The sequence below is a fragment of the Haliotis rubra genome, unplaced genomic scaffold (assembly GCF_003918875.1).
Source record: "Haliotis rubra isolate DU_JTF1 unplaced genomic scaffold, ASM391887v1 Scf323, whole genome shotgun sequence".
Classification (NCBI taxonomy): Eukaryota; Metazoa; Mollusca; class Gastropoda; order Lepetellida; family Haliotidae; genus Haliotis; species Haliotis rubra.
Window position 1 is genome coordinate 119,422 of NW_025766995.1, and position 22,577 is coordinate 141,998.

The 22,577-nt window shown below is 39.6% G+C and overlaps 1 long non-coding RNA gene across 1 annotated transcript; it reads right to left on the minus strand.

Moving 5' to 3' along the window:
* Positions 1-1,360: 1,360 nt before the first annotated feature.
* On the minus strand, positions 1,361-21,970 carry LOC124283866. Its single transcript, XR_006900421.1, has 3 exons — positions 21,961-21,970; positions 11,075-11,078; positions 1,361-1,680 (listed from the first exon to the last, which is right to left on the minus strand). It is a non-coding gene; the product is annotated as an uncharacterized LOC124283866 (long non-coding RNA).
* Positions 21,971-22,577: the final 607 nt, after the last annotated feature.

Sequence of the window (22,577 nt, forward strand, 5' to 3'; positions counted from 1 at the left end):
ATTCCCCCAAATAAAGACATCACCATTTAGTGACAACAATCAGTTTGTCTCCTCGTGCATTAAACCCAAAAGTCGTTGACAGTATGTTGAACTAAGATTGCTTAAATCACGTGTCAGAACGCATTCCAGAAGACATCAACCGTATCATTTCCGATACAGTGTTTGTGAGTTCACAAATGTTGAACCGTCAGGGAGTAAAGAAGTGTAGATCACATAGATCACCATTCTGATGACACAAGAGTTTTGAAAGGGTTTGTTCGTGTGTGAAACGTTACTTTAAGGCCGGCCATGATGGAGCGAAAGGCGTGGCACTGTGACTCAAAGTAGGCTTGCTCTTTAATTCAGCATTGTTGAAATAGCGAGGCTGAAAAGAGCTATTACACCACAGTGCGTGGGGACAAAGAGCGGGGCTATTATCACCGTCAGTCCAGATCCCCGGGGGTAGAGGCAAGCTGAGGGTCATCACTACTGACACAGATCACATCAGTACAGGAACCGAGGGATTTGGCGGCCTTTCTAGTCTGCTCTCAGACAGGTTAATATAGATGGGGAAGCTATTGATTAATGTCCCTGGCTTCATTGTTACTTAATGGCCACGTCTAATCAGCTGTTTCAGGTGAGTGTGCATTGGGAATGTTAGGTCCATGTGAATGCAGAGACTTATCACTTAAAAGCCATGTGGCCAAAAGAATGCATCTGCTGATATTTTTATTAAAACGTTACTAAATTGCATAAGACCCAAACACAAACTTGGACTGAGTTTTTTATTAAAACGTTACTAGATTGAAAACAGTACCAGAGGCCTTGCCAACGTAATGTCCCAAACACACCGAAGACACCCTCATGTGATGCAATATCCGTTTCGGCCTCCGGACTTCGTCCCAAACAGTGGACAGCTTGAAATGCAGCTATTTGGTATGTGAGTACAAAACGTGACGGGCAAAACGATTCTTGTGCTTGATTCTTCTTTTGAACACAGATGCAGATCATTGATGGCAGCTGACCCTTTGTTGAACAGAACCTGTTTTTACCAAATTCATTGACACAGGTTCCCACTGTCCCAGTCTAAGTAAACTTAGGCTCAGTATTATTTGTTATACTGCTATACTGAGTCTAAAAAAAACTAGTAGAAGGTCACGTCAGCTAACCATTGAGCGAACTATGACCATGCAATCAAACGCAAGATGGCCGAACAGATTTAACCCATCAGACAACGACTGCTTGTTAGGGTTCAGCGGAACTTACAAAGCGGTTTTGGGATTTTTTCTTCCCTGGTCGCTGACACTGATCTATCGATAAGCGAAAATCCGCATAAAACACAGATATTTGACCAGCAGTATATACGCTTAGGAGTTTCTAATGACATGGTTACTATTAGCTTATATTTCCGCAAGATGACATCCTGGAATATTGACAAAAACCGCTATTTTCTGTGACTGATTACTCATTGCGTCCTCCATGTGTATCACTTGGAAGCGATCGTGCTGAAAATAGTATTCGGAATCGTTCGAGTTTTTGAGGTAAAGGTTCAAATGGTATCTGCGAATGTTAAGTTTCGCGATTTGGTAAGCTGTGTTCTGATTGGTTCAGGTTAGCTGAGGTGACCTTCTACTTGGGTTTGTTAGATTCAATATAGCAGTGTAACGAATAATACTGAGCCTAAGTTTACTTAGAATACCACTTACCTTTGGAAATAAACACAAATCCTGAAGCAAACATGATTTTTTAATGATATGGGTGTGATAGCAGTGTTTTGGACCGAACAGTTTCAGTGTTTCCAATAGATGTTACCATTAGATGTTACCATTATTGCTTTGTCAAATCCTATTTTCTAAGGTATAGAATTTGTTCCTTTTGACCGGAAGTTTATAACGTGACGATTTGCTCCCAGTGTACTTTTTATTTTCTAGGATATTATCAAAAAACGCTCATTCAAAGGTAACCACCCTTTTCTCAAAATGTGACAGTGGTTATTGTTTTTCTGTTTCTTATTGTTCACACAAACCAATTTTATACCAAACAAACTATTTGTGAGAGGTGACCACGTTCTGAAAAGTACTTTCTGAGGGCTTATTGGGCTTTGATGCTGCCAATGTAGCTCATGTAACGTACGTGGAGTCTCAACATGCCTCTCTGCATGAAGCACTACACGGGTTGACCCTCACAGGCTGTTTAGGTTGTACACTTCAAAGGGGGCTGAAAAGGAAAATGGAACAAACACTTATAAAATGCCTGGGTTGACATTTATATGTTTCATGCCCGAATTGCACTTGAGCTTTCAAACTTGGAAAATACGCCATACATATAGAACAAAGGAATATATAACCACAATCCCAGGATAAAGTTATTCCTGTGATATGACTGACAATAAAATAAACGCAACACAATTCCAGAAGCATATCGATTCATGAAATGATGTGGGACTAAATAATGACTTTGTTACTGCTTATGTTACGTTTTTGTCTCTCTGCATGAAGCACTACACGCGTACCCAGTGTGAGGTGACCCTCACAGGCTGTTTATGGTTGAAAATATTGCCGATGTGACTTTAAATCTTAACTAACTCACTCACTCACTCACAGGCTCTTTAGGATGTACACTTCAAAAGGGTCTGAAAAGGAAAATCGAACAAACACTGATAAAATGCCTGGGATGACATTTAGATGTTTCATGCCCGAAATGCACTTGAGCTTTCAAACTTGGAAAATACGCCATACACATTCATATAACAAAGAAATATATTACAGGAATCCAAGGATAACGTTATGACTGACAATAAAATAAACGCAACACAGTTCCAGAAGCATAGCGATTCATGAAATGATCTGTGGCTAAATAATGAATTAGTTACCGCTCATGTTACGTTTTTGTCACAATTAGCCAGGATATTACTCATTTTTTATCTCCCATACAATCATCGATCATCGCAATACGGTTCTCAATTTACCGGTTTTAACCCTACAACAATAATCAGAGAATTGACATCTCCAACCCGGCTATAAGCCCACCTCCTTCCGACATAATTATCAGTTTTGTCTCACTCAGAGCGGATCTCAAGGTGATAGACACTTTTTGACAACTGTTTCGAGAAATCTTTTGCTAAAATTGCATGAATGAGAATTGACAAGAGGAACCAAAAGTCGCTCGAGGCGTTAAAACAATTGCAAGAAAGTAGCACGAGGGACGCTTTCCGTTTAAAGCGATGTAATTTTAGGAGAGAAAAAATTCAATTCCTCCAAATCAGTATTTAAGAATTTCCTTTGTTCTGAAGTAAAATCCCATGTCAAATTGCCGTTTTGGTATAGTGATGCACCAAATCAATAGTCCATGAGATGAGTAATGAAAAACGTTTTAGATTTAAAATTAATCAAAATTAAACGAAACGAAATTTTCGAGCATATGACTGATGATGTTGAATGAAGGTGAGACGTATCGTTTGGTCACAATCGGACGAGGACTTTGATAAAAACACAAACACAATTCAGCTGATAACGTTTCATTTATCCCAAAGCCTATCGACCACTGGTAACGATTTCACTCCATGATGAGTCAATTTGATGAACTATCCGATGCCCCTCCTCAATTAACATATAATCAAAATTCGAATTCGTTTTATTTCCCTGGGTGATAGTGAAATTTGCGCTAACCTGATGAGAACATCCCTAATTCGTCATCACGAGAAGAGTTGCTGGCGCCACCACTCCTTCTGTTCGGCAGAGAATGGAAGGGGGATGCCGTCTCGGAAGGTTGATTCTTGAGAATTTCTTGACCTTTGTTTCTGTCCTAATCTAAGCATATGTGGCTTAAATGACTAGCATATATAGTGTATCCTCCCTTTTGGGCTCTTGCTCTGTTCACGAAACAGTTAAAAGGGTGTCTGTGAGATTTCATTGGCAGCTGCGGTGGTATTCTCCCCAATGAACTCCAATACTGACTGTGGTTAAAATAGTATAACGTTTGGAGCATGCTCCCCGCTTTCGATTTGGCACTACCCGTGAAGATCCGAGTTACAATTAATCTTCGGGTTCCCAGTATACCAAACGTGCGTTGCTATAGGACATTCTTAAACCTCCTATAAACTATAGAGTTACGACAGGTCGTAACGTTACGAACGCAGTGTGGATCGGGTCCCAGCAACCCATGATTGTCGTCAGAGACTGGGCCTGGTTCATTGACCACATAGCTGGACTATTGCTGAGTGCAACTTGAAATAGCACAGACAGGATTTGGCGCAATATAAATTTACAAACTGCTTCAGTATTCCAGACATACCGTGGCTTGATGTGAGATGTAAGTCCGAAGTGATGCAGGCTTCGAATGTGTAGTTCTCTCGTAAAATCCATGGATGAACACTACCATGAACCTGATAAACCAGGCATAAATACAGACGCAACAACATGCGCGTGAGTGTCCTTTGTTGTGAGCTTTCCAATGTAGTGTGGCAACATTCAGATGTATCTTTCAACTTTTACAGCACTTGTTTTTAAAATGGTACAATCATGAAAGCTAATGAGGTTTCTACGTTTATTTCGATTTTACAGTTTGAATGTGCGATCTGGATCTTTGTCATGTGAATAGTTGTATGTGTGATTTTGTGCAAAGAGAAAAATTCAATTATTCATGTGGATTACTCAGGTTTTTTGTCCAAATCAATTTCCCCAAGCATTTTGATTAGAAATATTTGAAACTAACGTATTCTAATGCTTTGAATTCCAAAATATGTTTTCAAGTTGAAAGGCATTCTTTCGTGGTCTACCCATGAAGATACGGGTTAGAATATTGATCTTCAGTAACTCATGCTTGTTGTAAGAGGCGACTTACCGGATATGCACCTTTCTTCATTAATTATCACTATTGGTCAAGATCACTGATTTGGTTGGACACAGCGTCATCTGTTCCGAATCGTGCTGTTAATCACTGGATTGTCTCATACACAACATACAAAACAAAAATATTTACCCAATCATAGACATGCATATTGTCATTTACAGGTTTTATAAGTTTGGATAAGTAAAATACCTGATAAGTAAACAATTTTGGCGAGTCGGTTGCCATTGCTTATCAGGTTATCACTCTATTTAAACCTATAATCCCACGGGATGGTTTAGACCTCTTCTGTGGACGCGGATAGTGAGGAAATAAATCTACATCTTCAAGTGGAACACAAAGAGTAAACCAGGTATATTACTAATATTATACTCATGTTGGAGAAACAGTTTTATGGATTCAACAGAAACTTTCCAGGACTACTGGCGTAAGTCTAGTGTCCTTTAAAACAAACACATCAAAGAGACCAAAAAAATAATTTAATTCATTTTAAGGGATTTGTGAAACAAGAGAGCCATTAGTATTGTCAGTGGCCAAGAAAGTGAGTGAGTGAATGAGTGAGTTTAGTTTTACACCGCACTCAGCAATATTCCAGCTATAGGGCGGGGTCTGTAAATAATCGAGTCTGAACCAGACAATCCAGTGATCAAAATCGAGAGCATCGATCAACGCAGTTGGGATACAATGACGTGTGTCAACCAAGACAGAGCGCCTGGCATCCTGATTCCGTTGGTCTCCTGTTATAGAGGGAGATGCAGAAAGTATACAGTTGGAAAGGACCCAAACCATGTCTTGTTTCTCTCATTCGTAGATTCCACCAGACAAGGGCGTATACTGTCTTTTACATACCTTTTATTATTAAAGTATCCATAACAAGTACATGTTTTCAACTGTGCCAAGTGTTGTTGACTATTTGATGAGATTTGAAACTTAACCTCGATTTCAATGTCAGGAACAAACTTTCAAACATTTTGGCTTTCGGTAGACACCTCTCACTTTCTTGATGGCCTGAAGTAAAGCCACGACCATGGATTTTATTCACCATCCACATGTGTTGGTTGGCTGAAATCTCTTAAACCAACAGCATTTTAGCAAACCTGATTAACTCTTGTGAAAAGGCTAAACAATGACCTTTCATACTTCGACAATATTGCTTGTAACATTTGAAACCCAGCGTTTAAGGACGCGAAAAACGGCACATCAAATAAGGCCCAGTATGCATATTACTCCGCCTCAGTAATCAAGCCTCCGCCAATGGGGTGATAGGTCACCGAAATAGTGCTATTTGTCAGTTGCAAAGCGAACTGGATTCTTACTTTTGGCATTATTTCCTCCCGATTGTTTCTCATCATCCTCCACTAGGCTCTGCAACACTAAGAAAACTTGATTGAATTGATTTGCTCTCGGTTATCCTGGCCTGATTTGATCCTGTGAACGTGTTGATAACATAAGCTCGATGCGGGCCTCAGTAATTCGTCCAGACGATTGTTTGATAATACTGTAGGGTTTTATAAACACAGGCACAATTTTGTGATTTCAACTACAGACTGGATAATCTACGTCGTCAGTTATAAATCAGAGAAACATGTATCCCGATACATGGGTGTTATTTTAAACGTATACTATAGACGTCTCAATCGCTGGACTTGTTCTGTGGGTAGAATATGTAATCTTAAAGTTTGAACGCTTTATGGAACATGCGTTGGCAACAGTGGAAGTGTGCATTATACCATACGCCATTACGAGGCCCAACTGCACGATGGAATTGCAACATGGCTAGCTGGCTTGTAAACTAATTTCAGCAATAGCAATATCCAAGAAAGTGTCCTAAGTAGGTCAGTTCTTATTGAAATACTCTGTAGAGGAGTGATTTGTGGTTTGTTTTCATGAAATCTTAAAAGCTGCCAATCGACCACCATGTACGACTATCAATAATTACATTTTCTGAGCTTTGTTCTCCAACTGGGTCAGTAAAGGTTTCACTACAACATCTTCACATGTTTTTAGATGGCAGTGCACACTGCTGAACATAACCGCTCGCAGTGACGTGACTCTTACATGGATGTAACCAAATGATGATTTTTATTGCTGGAAAAATCAAATCGCTGCAAATCTGTAATTATTGTAAGTATATACCTTACAGTTGGAATGGCTTGTTTTACATTCCACACTCACCAAGATTCGTAACTAATAAAATGCATTTCTGATTCTACTTATACAGCTAGAAACGTAATTCGTCATACGAACAAGGGGATGGCTGGGATGGAGGAGTCTGGGGTGAGGGTGAGTCTGTGAGGATACAGTTATTCCTCTGATATGATTGACAATTAGTTAAACACAACACAGTTCCACAAGCTTAGCGATTCACGAACTGACCTGGTGAAAATAAGGACTTCGTTACCGATCATGTTGCATTTTTGTCTCAATTAGCCATGATATTGCTCATTAAAATAATTTCTTATTTATGTTTGTGTTTGCGTACGTGCGCTTATCCTGGTCCAGATAAGCTAGCTAGCTGTAGTGCTTGCCCACAAAGAAAACAAACATTTCAACATGAATAAAAACACTCGCCAAAACTGATATGGCCTTGTTTTAACATGGAGGTAGCAAAGGACATTGCAGTCTTCGCAATGCAATAGTGATTATGTTTTAATGTACAGGTGTCCGTCAAAACTCACGAAATTCCATTGATATTCGTATCTTCCTTACATGGAACTCGATTAGACTGACTCTCAGTCCACAGAGTACTCGTAGCGGTGCAATAGTTCAGGTACAGGACCCCTTTCAAAAAAGCTCTTTTAGAACACAATCATACTCTACGATCCAAGACAGTCGGAAAGATAAAATACATCTGTGGATATGAGTCAAGACAGTGTTTCAGATTTGATTTTGTTCGTTGTTCTCATTGCGGCGGCATGTACTGGACCAACTAGAGATTGATATGACCAGGCACATTCCATCCCAGAGTATGATTGTGTGCATGCATCAATCTCACCGGGCCTGTCCGCCTGGCGATCATAGATGAATAGAGACTTGTTCTGATCACCCTGAGTCCGCTTAAGAAGAAAAAGATTTGAAGGTGGAGGACATGAATCCACAATTTATTCCTAAACAAGAAGAAACGTTAATTAAAAATTTCTTTTAAAACATATTCGTTTTTAGATACATATTGCTCAACCTGATGAAATTGTCTTCAATTTGTTACCTCCTGGAATTGCATCCGTGGAACGTCGGTCACGACCGTTCATGCACCATTCCTCATCAGTTATTTCAGTTTATGGCGTGTCTCACAGGGGATGTACGCGGACTTTCAGTTTAAATTAGCACAACGAGAATCAATCTACGTTCGTCTGAAATAAAGACAACATCACCATTAAGTGCCAACAAACAGTTTGTCTCCTCTTGCATTCAACTCCAAAGTCGTAAGTAGTTTATTACTGACTGACTGACTGAGTTTGGTTTTATGCCACTTTTAGCAATATTCCAGCAACATCACGGCGGGGGACACCAGAAATGGGCTCCACACATAGAACCCATGTGGAGATTCGAAACCGGGTCTTCGGCGTGACGAGCCAACGCTTTAACCATTAGGCTACCCCACCGCCCCAAGTAGTCTATTAAAGTAAGTTTGCATTCTATACTGTATATAAGACGTCCACAGTATCATTTCCGATGAATGTTTTGTGAGCTCTCAAACGTTAAACCACCAGGGTGGGGAGAAGTGGATCATAGATCACCATTCTGAAGACACAAAGCTTCGACATGGTTCATTCGTGTGTGAAGCATCACTTGAAGATCGACCACGATGGAGCAAATGTCGTTCCTCAAAGCAGACTTAATCATTATTCCAGTATGGGTGAAACAGCGGGACTGAGTGGAACTATTACATCATAAGGAAAGGGAGCAAAGAGGGGGGCTATTATCACCGTCTGTCCAGATCCACGGAAGAGAGGGTTTATACCCGGACTGATGACAACAAGACATAATCCGTCCAAATTACTTGTCGACAGTCCGGGGAAAGGGAGGTGATGTTCTACATGAGTGACTTCACTCCCAGTGTTCTCGAGATTAACAAACCAATTAAAAACAGAGTGTGATATATATAGTAGACAATATGTTTATTCAGTCAATATAACAACATGCATGTATCACATGTCACACAATATTACATTTTTGTATATATAGTATATATATACTTGTGTGTCTCTTTTATATAAATAAGTGATTTCTGCAGGTGTATAAGTAATAAATATATAAAAGATGAGTCCAGTTATTTCTTCTTGCCAAAACTCCTCTATATATGCACTAAAGTAATCTGAATGTTCAGCCAAGATGAAGCAACTCTGACACATGGTCTGTGTAATGCAAGTCAGTTAGTCTGTCGGCAAGAAGGTCGGCCTTCAAGGATCGAATCTAGCGTTGATGATTCGGTAGCGACGTCTACGGATGGGATCTCTGCTGTTCTTGGATCTGCTGAATATTTACTTCAGTAGATGACTGTTCTTTTTGTAGCATTCGCACAACCTCAAATACATTAGGATGTGTCTTCATGGCATACTTGTTGAATTTGTTGTGCCAACCTTCCAAATTATTGTTAGTTCTGTGTCCATCATTTTCAAAATGATTCCAAGTTGGCAGAGTCCATGGACCTTCTACCCAGGTGGTAGTAACGTAATCCATCAGCGGTGTCGCCTTTTCACCTAGTGGTGCGTCTGCAATGGCATCAAGCCAGACATCTTCAACTTTATCCAGTGGCACTAAGAGCTGCATCTCGACGCACTAGTCGTTTTCACATTGTTGTCTGACTTGTGCTCTGAAGCAAGGCCTACTTTCTGTGTGCGACGCCAGATGCACTGGGTGTAATGAAAGAAGCAGCCACGAAGCTGAGTATTTGGAAATACAATACTGGCAGCGTTGTGAGGTGCACGTTCAAAGTCCAACCGAAACACATCAGGAGAAAGCTGAAGTCCTTGAGTCGCTGCACTCTGTTTCATATAGTCAAACACACTTGTGTAGGTCGCTTCTGTTCTGTTTGGCAAGAGTCCATATATCAGGGGTACCATGTGTCCTTGGTATTCAGCATGTATCGAGAAGAGTTGGTCAAACAGTCGAGGTGAAGACGAGAATGTACCATCTGCAAAGATCACATATGCTGCAGAGAGAAGCTCTATATTCTTGCTGGTGAAGAAGAGCAAATGTTGCCATCATCTAGTCGGTGAAGAAAGTCATCTCCTGCTTCAGTCGTTGTCCACTCATTCTCTAGATGGATGTCTGCAAGGGTCTGCAAATGTAGTTTCCCAAACACAACTATAACACCCTCATCTAAAGGAACATCATCCAATAAACTTTATTTTGTTTCATTTCACCAACGCTATTTTCGGGGAAACGAGAACATTAAGAACCTGAAATGAGAATTTCTTTTTATTTGGTTGTCTAACGCCGCACTCAACAATATTGAAGCTAAATATGTTGTATAGATCTGATTGACCAATCTGCACTGGAGGGCTTAAGAAACTAAAGACTTTGTCAAGCTCTGACATAACATGAAATGGCGAATTGTGCTCTTCAGATGTTACTTTATAGAATACAGTGATGAAACAGCTCACATTGTAGAGTTTTTAGAAAGTTGTTCAACGATAAATCACCTTTTTCCCCTCCACGTTTTGAATGAGGAAGCTGAAAGTCAAATGAAACTGACATGTAATTCGAATATTGTTAGTGTGAAATGTCTGCCTTCAAAGTGGCTTGAAGAAAGACCTAGTTAGTCTTGTGACATTTAAAGGCTTTAGTGCATTACGACCAGTGTTCCTCAGGCTTTCAGGAAATAAAAAGGGATAGTCCATGAAGCATTTCCTTATACAGTAAAGGAGAAGGGAGGCTTTTCTCAACTCAGATATTACAAGGATATTGCAAGGGGATAAACACGAGATCTATACGATAGTCTAGCATTCCAAAGAAAACATCGAACCAATTATTCATTCCCTATGTCAGTGCCAATGCCAGTGCCTAGGTTTTTTAAAACATACCTCGTATGTATATTTATGACAGTCATGTAACTAGAATAATGTTCAGTGCAACATTAAATAACAAACAAGCAAAGCTCTGTATCGACTTGTACATTATAGGCGTGTGTTTCTCGTGTCAACTCCATTGACGACAGGTGCCACTAGTGCAGCAGAGTGAACGCACCATTTGACAAAACCTGGTGTGTTCACTCCATTCATGAACACATGTGCGTGGTAGAGACGGGCCTGTTCAGTGGAATCTGATATGTCGTATGTTTTGTGGCGTTTTCTTAAAATGGTTTCGCAGCTTTTATTGAAATGCTCTGTTGCATCCCTATCACTTCAGGCGTCATTTAGATAGTTATTGCAGCATTACAGATAGAGATTTTATGTTAAAAATGAAGGAGGCATTGGAGTTAAATAGTAATTATGTTTGATTAGTTTGCACGAATACTTTGGCTTCAGATGTTTCTGTAGACACCTAAGCGCAAATTGTTGCGTTGGTATATGAAACTGGTCGGTCAGGTGCGTGCAACTGTTCATAGATTTTACGAAAGTCACCTCTGAGGCTTGCATCACCTCGGTCTTAATTCACATCAAGCAATGGTACAACTTGTATACCTATCTTTCTTTGTTATACTCATGGATTTCAGGAAGTGTACCACTTAGGTTAACCTCCCACATCAAGCCATGGTACTGTAGGGGTGTGTAAATGCCTATTGCACCAACTTCACCCACGAGAGCATGTTATATGGTGACCACACTCAATGAGTCAGAATTATCTGATTCGGTTATTGTTCTGAATTCCATGGGAATATACAACAGCAGCTGCCCGTGAAGCGTTATAAGACCAACAGTAACCGTCTCCTCCTAACGGGTACCCATTCACTGCTGGGTGAACAGCAAAAGCACTCAACCAGGAGACACTGCATGTGCTTATCACATATGATGTATGTTCTTATTCTATGACAGAAGCTCTATAAAGTCACAAGAATCGACGCCGAAACGCCACCCCCTTTTTTTCCATCCTCCAGCGATCATAAGTAGCGGTGGCGCCAGCAACCCCTCTCGTGATGACGAATTAGGGATGTTCAATTTCAGTATGACCCCTGGAAATAAAACGAATTCGAATTTTGATTATGTGTTAATTGAGGGCATCGGATATTTTATCAAATTGACTCATCCTGGAAGTGAAATCGTTACCAGTGGTCGATGGGGTTTGGATAAAAGAGACGTTATCAGCTGAATTTTATTCGTGTTTTCATCAAAGTCCTCGTCCAATTGTGACCAAGCTATACGTCTCATCTTCAACATCATCAGTCATATGATCGAGAATTACGTTTCGTTTAATTGTGATTGAAATATTTTGAATTTAAAACGTTTTTCATTACTCATCTCATAGACTATTCATTTACAGCATCACTATACCAAAAACAGGACTCGCAAGGGGATTTTACTGAAGAACGAAAGGAAATTCTTAAATATTGATTTGAAGAAATTGGATTTTTTCTCCTAAAAAATTACATCGCTTTAAACAGAAAGCGTCCCTCTTGCTACTTTCCTACAACTGTTTCAATGCCTCGAGCGACTTTTGGTTCCTCTTGTCAATTGTCATTCATGCAATTTTAACAAAAGCTTTCTCGAAACAGTTGTCAAAAAGTGTCCAGCACCTTGATATCGCTCTGAAGGGATAAAACTGATAATAGTGTCGGAAGGAGGTGGGCTTATAGCCGGGTTGGGGATGTCAGTTGTCTGATTATTGTTGTAGGGTTACAACCGGTAAAACCAGAAGGTATTGCGGATATCGATGATTGTATGGGAGATAAGAAGTGAGCAATATCCTGGATAATAGTCTGAAAAACGCAATATGAGCGGAGTCATTATTTTGTCCCGAGATCATTTCGTGAATCACTAAGCTTGTGAGTCGTGATGAGTTTAATTTATTGTCAGTCATATCACAGGTATAACGCTATCCTGGATTATAGAAGGTATTTCTTTGTATTCCGAATTTGTATGGCACATTTTAATATTTTTTAAAGCTCAAGACATGAAAGATCTTAATATTATCCCGGTCATTGTATCAGTGTGTTCAATTTTCATTTTCAGCTCCCTGGGAGGTGTACAACCTAAGCACCTGGGAGGCTCTATTGGCACCGAGTACCCATTTAATGCGTCGTGAAGAGGTAATATTTCGACACACCAAGTCTGTTACATGTGCCACGTTGATAGCACCTCAGACATTGATCTGCAGAACACGGTCACCTTTCATTAGAATACTGTTCGTTGACTTTTCTTCAGCCTCCAACCCCACATCATCGTACGAAAGCTGCCAACTATGGGAGTGAATTCACAACTGATTAGATGGATCGGAGATTTCCTCCATGCAAGATTTCAATGTGTGAAAGTAAACGACAGCGTATCGGACATGAAGGTTGTCAACACAGGAGTGCCGCAAGGTCGTGTTATGTCACCAGTTCTGTTCACTCTATACACTCTGACTGACTGAGTTTAGTTTTACGCCTCTTTTAGCAATGACTGCACAAGCGGGGTAGAAAGTAAATGTGAAGTTTGCTGATGATGCAGCCATTGTTGATAAGATGTATGATTACGAACTAGAGCGACGATACAGAGATATTGTAAAGAATTTCACATCATGGTGTACAGAGAATCATTTGATTTTAAATGTGAAGAAGACAAATGAACTCTGTATTGATTTCAGAATTAACTCCCCAACAGTACCACCTTTGTTCATTAATGATGAACCAATTGAGACAGTCACTGAATACAAGTACCTTGGAACTTTTATTGATAGCAGGTTAACGTGGAACACCAACACAGATGCCCTGTACAGTAAATGTCAACAACGTCTCCATCTAATGCGCAAATTGCGATCTTTTAATGTTTCCCAATCTGTTATGATCTTGTTTTATACCACTTTTATTCAGAGTATACTCACCTTTTCTTCTCAGTCCTGGTTCGAGTCTCTTTCAGGCAGAAACAAATCAAAACTTAACAAAATTGTAAATACAGCTAGTAAAATAACCGGGGGTCACTTTCGATAATCTTTCAGTTCTCTATGAGCGGCAAGTGCTTTTAACGTCTGAAATAATCATTAATGACACAACACATGTTTTAAATCCAGAGTATTTATAAGCTTTTACCTTCGGGACACCGCTACACAGTGCCAATCACGAAGACTAAACGACCTCGAACGTCTTTTGTACCTCAAAGTATTGCAATTTTAAACAAATGTTGAATGTCCAGTTATCAGCTTATTCATTTAATTATATTTAAGCACATATTATCTCTTTTCAAGTTTATAGCAATTTCATATTGTATGTTGCCATTCATTTGTATTTTTGTCAAGCTCTGTGATCTAAAACGAATTCCTTTTAAGGTAATAAAGTATTGTCTGTCTGTCTGTCTGTCTGTCAAGTACTCTCTTACTTAAGATCATGTGACTAATTTACTGGCCATGTGCTACCACCGTCTAGTCATACATTTCTTCAAGATTACATTTGTTTTACGACATGAGAGGAAAAGAGACAAAGAAATTGCCAGTCATGTGCCATCAAAGAAGAAACAGACATCAAAATAGCTGTCACACATTGATAAAACTGGGATTTCGCCTGAATGGTTTTCGTTAATGGAAAATAAAAACAAAAGAATAAAATGTTCTGGAACAAATCGTAATGTTATGAACTTCCGGTCAACGGAAAGACACTGTTTACCTTAGAAAATTGGATTTAACCAAACAATAAAGGAAATAGGGGCAATACTAAAACAACAAGAAAACAACTGCACCTATCAGATAAACCACCATCACATATATTTTTCGTTTGCTATAGTATTGTGTGTATCTCTGTATGTGTGCTGAAGTCTTTTCCAGTGTGTTTGGTATAAACAGGTTCTACAAATGGTACCGACTGAGGGAGCAGGCACAGAACTCAAACACATTTCGCCCGTCAAATGTCTTTTACTAACTTATCAAACAGCTGCATTTTAACTGCCCACTGCTTTGGACGAAGTGCAGAGGCCGAAAAAGACTGACCTGCTCACATAGCAACCGAGCGGGCTGGGTGGCCGAGATTTGTTTAATATCTGGAGTGTAATAACCTAAAACTGTGCAACTCTGTCACAAAATGACTATAACACATTTACTTCGTGGTAGCAGTCTCGAGGACATGCAGGAATACACTCATAACGAACTAGAGAATAAAACGAAATATTTGGGGGTGCCGGCCACTTGTACATATCATTCGAAAGGCGTACAACAAAATACATGTACGGTAATAACGAACTAAAATTAGTGGTCCCTTTGAATTCGATATAACTGTAGTTTACAGAACGTAATGCCGTGCGCTCGAGTGAGTGAGTTTGATTTTGTGCAGCTTTTAGCAATATTCAAGTAATACCGCGACGGGGGACACCAGAAATGGGCTTCACGCATTGTAGCCATGTGGGGAATCGAACCCGGGTCTTCGTCGTGAGGCGGGAACGCTTAACCACTGGGCTACTTCGCCGACCCCTGACGGGTGGAGAGTGGAAATAAGGTCAGGTAAATTGATGAGTTTCAAGAGGTAAAACCCGTTTTATTACAATATACATCTTCATTATGGATCAAATGGTCTTGTCGTGGCGGCGCCATGCTATCTGGAGCAAATTGAATATTATTCTAAGTGGAGTCTTAAATAGAAAGGCATAAATCCTATTAACTACTAGAGACGCTTCGATCGAGTCACGAATTTCCGCGCGGTCTTTCGTTGTCAGTAAATCCCTTGCCTCGGGAGGAGAATGCGTCCAATCATAAAGGACTAGACAAAGACTACAACTGTCTCATGAGATTGTCTGCTGCGTGTGTACGGCCTGCAACCACCACGACCCAATGGAGTAAGTTCAAACAGATCAGGAACACACTCGCAGCCTCATAAGAGCTCGGGAAGATTCTCAAATTATTTTATCTATGCTCTACGGACCCTCGCATTGACCTAATCAATGACGTCTTGATCTTCGCCTGACAGACATGATTTGACAAGGTCACGTGGGCGTCGACCTCTAACCCCGTAATCACTGACGATGACTTACTTGTCTGTTTCAGTTCAGAGGTGTTTACCAAAGTGTCTGCTACGGTATTATCGCTGTCATCAGCTAGAACTAATTAATCATCACATTGAGACAGATACTTTTGTTTTCGTTTCTTTTTCACAAAGAAAATGAAGAAAAGGAGAAAAGAAACCCCAGCAAAATATAAAACAAACTGGAAATGGATATTCGTTGTTGATGTTTTGATACAGCTTTGATAGCTGTATTGATGTTTTGATACGGCTTTGATAGCTGTATTGATGTTTTGATACGGCTTTGATAGCTGTATTGATGTTTTGATACGGCTTTGATAGCTGTATTGATGTTTTGATACGGCTTTGATAGCTGTATTGATGTTTTGATACGGCTTTGATAGCTGTATTGATGTTTTGATACGGCTTTGATAGCTGTATTTTGGGTTTGAGGTCAGCAGTGTTTCAGTGATTGTTTTAAGCCTTTCTGAAACTGTAACTTTTTGGTTAAGTTTCAGTTTTCAAGTTTATATTCCTGTCAGTTTAATATTGGATCACAGCTATTATTTGTGCCCGTGCAAGGGCATTGCTTTTTATAATCAATATTCCTGGGTGTCAAAGTAAATAAATAAAATTAGTCGTAATTTGTAAATGGGTAGCAGTTTTTTTGCTGTTGCATAACATGCATGACATTGCCATTTTACAACAGTTTTTGATGAAAGAACGTCTCGTTGAAAATGACGAAGAGATTGTGAAGCTACTGGTTTACAGACCGGCCTACCCATATCCTTCACAATAAAACGTCTTGTAATGAATATTTAGAAACTCTTTGAAATATCATCGAGATCATTGAGTCAACAAGTGCATTATGTCAGTTTAAAATTTAGGAGCAATTTCAACTTTCCACAAAAACATATTCGCGCATGTAAATTCATTGAAAGAAATTCAGAATTCAAAACGAAGGTTTCATAGCTTAAAAAACCCCAAGTGAATTCTTTCCCCAATAATAAAGAAGATAATTGTGTAAATTTCACACTTTGACATTCCCAAATGTGTTGACAAATAAATCTGACTGACAATTAACAAACATGTCTTTCTTTTCAAGTTTAATACTTGTGATAGACGTGAAGCTGTGGGGTACCCTGGTGGCTAAAGTGTTCACTCATCGAGCCGAACATCCAGTTCGACTCTGAGTACAAGGCCCATTGGGTACAAGGCGCGGAGCCAGAACACTACAAACGTGATGTTTAACCGCATTTCTCCACACCCAATCTCACCAACCCTCACCTCACACTCCACTTGAGCTGATGATACCTGCCATCACCGTGTACACCGTTGTTACATCCGGGTAAGAGTCACATCCCTGAGAGCGGTTATGTTCAGTAGTGTACACAGACAACTGCGATCGAAAAACAGTTGCAGATGTTGTTGTCAACGCTTTACTGACTCAGTGGGATAAAAAACTCAGAAAATGTAATTATTGATAGATATACATGGTGGTCGATGGCAGCCTTTAAGACTTCATGGAACAAAGTATTTCATACGTATTTCAATAAGAACTGACCCACTTAGAATACTTTCTTGGATATAGCTATTGCTGAAATTCGTTTACCAGCCGCTCGCCATGTAATTCCATCGTGCAGTTGGGCCTCGTAAGGCTTATGGTATAATGCGCACTTCCACTGTTGACAAAATATTGTCCATAAAAAGTTCAAACTTTAAGATTACATATTCTCCCCACAGAACAAGTCGAGCGATTGAGACGTCTATAGCATACGTTTAGAATAGCACCCATATATCGGGATACATGTTGGTCTGATTTATAACTGACAACGTAGATTATCCAGTCTGTGGATGAAATCACTAAATTGTTTTTTGTAAAACCCTACAGTATTATCAAACAATCGTCTGGACGAATTACTATCGAGCTTATGTTATTAACACGTTCACAGGATCCAATCAGGCCTGGATAACCGAGAGCAAATCAATTCAATCAAGTTTTCTTAGTGTTGCAGAGCCTAGTGGAGGATGATGAGAAACAATCGGGAGGAAATAATGCCAAAAAGTAAGAATCCAGTTTGCTTTGCAACTGACAAATAGCACTATTTCGGTGATCTATCACCCCATTGGCCGAGGCCTGATTATTGAGGCGGAGTAATATGCAGACTGGGCCTTATTTGATGTGCCTGTGCTTTTGCGTCACAAAAAGCTAGGTTTCAAATGTTGTAAGAAAACCACCACTTTTGTTTAAGTTTGAAAGGTCAACCGGATAATTGTTTTAGCCTTTTTGCAAGAGTTAATCAGGTTTGCTAAAATGCTGTTGGTTTAAGAGATTTCAGCCAATCAAACACATGTGGATAGGGAATACAATCAATCCATGGTCGTGTCATTACCTCAAGTCGGCAAGAAAGTGACAGGTGTCTGCCGAAATTAATGGCAACAAATTGTTTTGACATAACCAACAAATAGAAAATTACATGCGTTTGCAGCTTTGTGGGTGACATTGAATATCGAGGGTGAGTTTTAAAACTCATCACATAGTATAAAACACTGGCAAAGTTTTAAACATGTTATTATTCCAAATAATTTTAGATTAATCAAGTTAATTCCACAACGTTATAGGTACAGTCAGGCATGCTCTTTGTATGAAAATTCAAAGACGTTATACGACTCTTGCTTAAAGGTTGTTTAACCAAGGGTACAAAATTTAAGTCGGATGCAATTCCTTGTTTTAACGTTGTATGGCCCCGATGTGCTTCAGGTAAACAGTTGACTAGCCTTTGCATTTGTTTGTGACGGGTGCAACCTAGGGCGGGTGTAGGGACAACTTATGCTCACCTTTACTCAAACACCTGGTATCATCACGTTTTTGATAGTCATTCTTAAACACATGCCCATCATGGTATAGACGGATGTGTTTCAGGCAAACAGTTGACTAGCCTTTGCGTGTGTTTAAGATGGGCGCCACCGAGGTCGGGTGTAGGGGCAGGATACGGTACGCGAACACCTGATATCATCACTATTTAATAGTGATTGATAAACACATGATATAGTTTGCATTGTGCAATCGACTCAGCTTTCAGGGTAGATTTCTTATAAATGCGGAAAGGGTCACTGTATGATATGGAAAGCTTGCATCCGTCGCAGTGGCAGACATGTATGCGTCATTCCTATAAGTGTAAAACAGGTACATGAAACTCATATTGGACAGTGTTATAGACTCAACATAAAATGTCAAGCACTACTGGCGTAACTATAGTGCTCCTTTCAGCACTTTCGTTTGACTTCAAAGAGACCAAAGAATTAGCTAGTTGATTTCATTGAAAACAGGAGCATTTAGTACTGTCGATGACCAAGAAAGAATGACTTTTAAGGAGAAGAATTTGTTTTTTCGGACTTCAAAGCATGAGAATACGTTAGTTTCAAAAACTCCTAATCGAAATGCTCAGGAAAATTGATTTTGGAAACAAACATGAGGAATCGACATGGATAATTGCATTTTATCTCTTTACACAAAAGCGCATATACCATCTTTCAGATGAGATTGAGATCGCACATTCAAACTTGAAAACGAAATGAAAATAGAAACCGCATTTGCTCTTCATGATAGAACCTTTCTATAAACAGGCGATGTAAACGTTGAGCCTTACGTCTGAATTTTGCCAAACACTACATTAGACACTCACACGCAAATTGTTGCGTCAGTATGTGAAACTGTGCAAATGTATAAGCACTAGTACTTGCGTTGGAATTCAAAGAGAACGAGGAATTAGTTTTATTCATTTGAAAGGAAGTATTCGAAAACAAGAGCATTTAGTATTATTGTTGACCAAGGAAGGATGACTTTCAAGGAAAAAAATGTATTTTACAGACTTCAAAACATGGGCATACGTTAGTTTCAAATACTCCTGATCGAAATGCTTGGTGAAATTGATTTGTGCAAAAACCCTGAGAAATCCATATGAATAATTGCAGTTTTGTCTTTACACAAAAGCGCATATACAATCTCTTACATGACAAAGATTGAAATTGCACATTCAAACTTAAAAACGAAATAAAAGTAGAAACATCATTAGCATTTCATGACTGAACCTTTATAAAAACAGGCGGTGTAAAAGTTGCGCCTTACATTTGAGTTTTGTCAAACACTACATTGTCAAACCCAGAAAACATGACACCCAATCGCAAATTGTGGGGTTGGTATATGAAACTGGTTGATCAGGTGCGTGCAACTGTTCATGGATTTTACGAAAGTCACATCTGAGGCCTGCATCACCTCGGTCTTAATTTACATCAAGCAATGGTACAACTTGTATACCTATCTTTCTTTTTGAAAGGGTTTTACGAAGTGCACCACTTAGGCTAACCTCCCACACGAAGCCATGGTACTGTAGGAGTGTGTAAATGTATAATGCACCAAATTCACCCACGAGAGCATGCTCGAGAGCACGTTATATTGTGACCACAGTCGATGAGTCAGAATTCACTCGGTTATTATTCTGATATTATTCTGAACTCCCTGGGAATATACAACAGCAGCTGTCTATAGCGCTACATGGCCAACAGTCATCGTCTCATCCTACCGGGTACCCATTCACTGCTGGGTGAACAGAGCAAAAGCACTTAAGCCAGGAGACACTGCAATTGCTATATGTGCTCATCACATATGCTGCATGTGCTTATTCTATGACAGAAGCTCTGCAAAGTCACAAGAATGAACTTTCCGAAACACCACCCCCTACCATCCTCCAACGAACATAAGGAGCGGTGGCGCCAGCAACCCCTCTCGTGATGACAAATTATGGATGTTCTTATCAGATTAGCACTAATTTCAGTATCGCTCCGGGAAATAAAACGGATTCGGATTTTGATAATATGTTAATTGAGGAGGGGGCATCGGATATTTTATTAAACTGACTCATCCTGGAAGTGAAATCGTTACCAGTGGTCGATAGGCATTGGGATAAAAGAAACGTTATCAGCTGAATTGTTTTCGTGTTTTCATCAAAGTCTTCGTCCGATTGTGACCAAGCTATTCGTCTCATCTTCAACCTCGTCAGTTTAATTTTGATTAAAATATTTTAAATCTGAAACGTTTTTCTTTACTCTTCGCATAGACTATTCATTTACAGCATCACTATACCATAAACAGGACTCTCAAGGGATTTTACTGAAGAACGAAAGAAAATTCTTAGATATTAATTGGAAGGAATTGATTATTTTCTCTCCTAAAAAAGCACAATGCTTAAAACAGGAAGCATCCTTCGTGCTGCTTTCCTACAATTGTTTCAATGCCTCGAGCGACTTTTGGTTTCTCTTGACAATGCCCATTCATGCAATTTTAACAAAAGATTTCTCGAAACAGTTGTCAAAAAGTGTCTAGCACCTTGAGATCCGCTCTGAGGGGATAAAACTGATAATCATGACGGAAGGAGGTGGGCTTATAGCCGGGATGGAGATGTCAGTTGTATGATTATTGTTGTAGGGTTACAACCGGTAAAACCATATTGCAGAGATTGATGAAATTTTCCAATTTTTGAAAGCTCACTTGTGCTTTGGGCATTGAAGATCTTAATATCATCACGGTCATTGTATCAGTGTGTTTTATTTTCATTTTCAGCTCCCTGGGAGGTGTACAACCTAAGCGCCTGGGAGGCTCTATTGGCATCGAATACCCATTTAGTGCGTCGTGAAGAGAGCAATATTTCGACACACCAAGGCTGTTCCTTGTGCCACGTTGATAGCACCTCAGACATTGATCTGCAGAACACGGTCACCCATCCAAGTACTCTCTGTCTAATTTACTGCCTACTTAAGGGTCACGTGCTACCAGCGGCTCGTGATATATTTAGTCAAGATTACATTTGTTTTACAACATGAGAGGGAAAAAGACAAAGAAATTACCAGTCCTGTGTCATCAAAATACCTTGGTAAAAGTAGGTTTGGTATCATTGGTTTGCGTGAACAATAAGAAACAGACATCCTAGATAGCTGTCACACATTGAAGAAAGGGTGATTTCCTTTGAATGCTCGTACAAAAAAGGGTTTTTGGAACAAATTGTAATATCATAAACTATTGGGCAACAGAAAGACACTGTTTGCGTTAGAAAATTGGACTTAACCGAACAATAAAGGAAATGGGGAAACACTGAACATATTCGATCCAAAACACAACTACCCCTATCGGATAATGAGTGAGTGAGTGAGTTCACACTGTTGGCAAATATGTGAAAGGTCCAATTTTCTGAGTGAGTGAATGTGGTTTTACGCCGCTTTATGCAACAATCCAGCAATATCACGGCAAGGGACCCCAGAAAGGGCTTCACACATGGCCCGGTCTTGGCGGTGCCATTTTGTCTGGAGCAAATTTAATATTATTAAGTGGAGTCATAAACAGGAAGGAATATATCGTATTAGCTACTATAAACGCTTCAATACAGCCACGAATTTCCAAGAGGCCTTTCGTAGTATGTATAGTATGACCAGAAATTATTGAGAATTTTAGGAATGTGTTTAATTTGATTTCTAGTATAAACAACCAGTTACCTTGACCAGCTATCAAGTGCTTGGCTTCATTCAAGAGAGACAACTCCGTTCATCCTTTTTCATTAGCTTGTGAAGAGTTATCCCCCTTTGTTTACTTGCTAGCAGACAACATTTTCAGTGATCCTCAGTATGGATGATTTTAGAG